Source organism: Sinocyclocheilus rhinocerous, unplaced genomic scaffold, assembly GCF_001515625.1.
Source record: "Sinocyclocheilus rhinocerous isolate Xijiao unplaced genomic scaffold, SAMN03320098_v1.1 scaffold6790, whole genome shotgun sequence".
Taxonomy (NCBI): Eukaryota; Metazoa; Chordata; class Actinopteri; order Cypriniformes; family Cyprinidae; genus Sinocyclocheilus; species Sinocyclocheilus rhinocerous.
Genome location: NW_015628391.1, coordinates 14,993 through 15,916, shown reverse-complemented (window position 1 = coordinate 15,916; position 924 = coordinate 14,993).

Genomic DNA, 924 nt, shown 5'->3' with positions numbered 1-924 from the left:
TCATCCTGAACGACCTTTTCATGAGGGCGTGATTCAGGTGTCTGAGATCGAGGATGGGCCGGAGGCCACCATCCTTTTTGGGGACGAGGAAGTAGCGGCTGTGGAAGCCTGACTCGCTCTGAGCTGAGGGAACAGTTTCTACGGCTCCTATCGCCAGCAAATTCATCACCTCTGAGCACAGGACGTGTGCGTCTTTGCTCTAAGCTGAGGTGGGAACCATGCAGCTGAATCGTGGGGTATTTGAGCGAATTTCAGTGAATAACCTCGTTTTATTATCTTATTATCAACACCCAGATTGGCACTTCAGGGATAGCCCGACAGGCCTCGGCCCGTGTGACAAGGGGGTGGATTAAATTGAGAGGCTCGTCGCAGTATGGGGACCCCACACTCAGAAGAGGAAATTTGCTTTCCTGAAAATGCTTTCAAAAAATGCTTCGTTAGACTTAATGCTCTCATAGCAGAGCAGTCAGCCCCCGTGCGCGCAGCCTCAGCGTGGACGTGGCCCAGGCGCGTCCAATTTGAAGCTGTCAGTGATAATAATCATTAGTGACAGCATTCTCTTTTAATCCACCTAAAAAAATCAAACCGCTCGTTAGAAGAGGCGTTTTGATGATCTTTATGTGTAAACATTCTGGCAGATCAAAAATGCTGCACGCATTCTCTTAAATCTGCTCATAGCGGATGAGGGGAGGGGAGGGGAGGGGAGGGCCGTCTTTATTGAAGAAGGTGAGCCGCGAGCAAAGCAGAGCGAGACATGAACTCTCGTAGTAAGAGCGGTCTGTCTCAGCAGCGAAGCCTCAGCTTGGGCATGGCCCAGGCGAGAGGCGCGTTCAAATACAAAGCTGTCAGTGATATTGAATCATTGGTGACAGCGTTCTGCTCCAAACCGCCCAGGAGGATTGAGCCACTCGACAATGAGGGGCG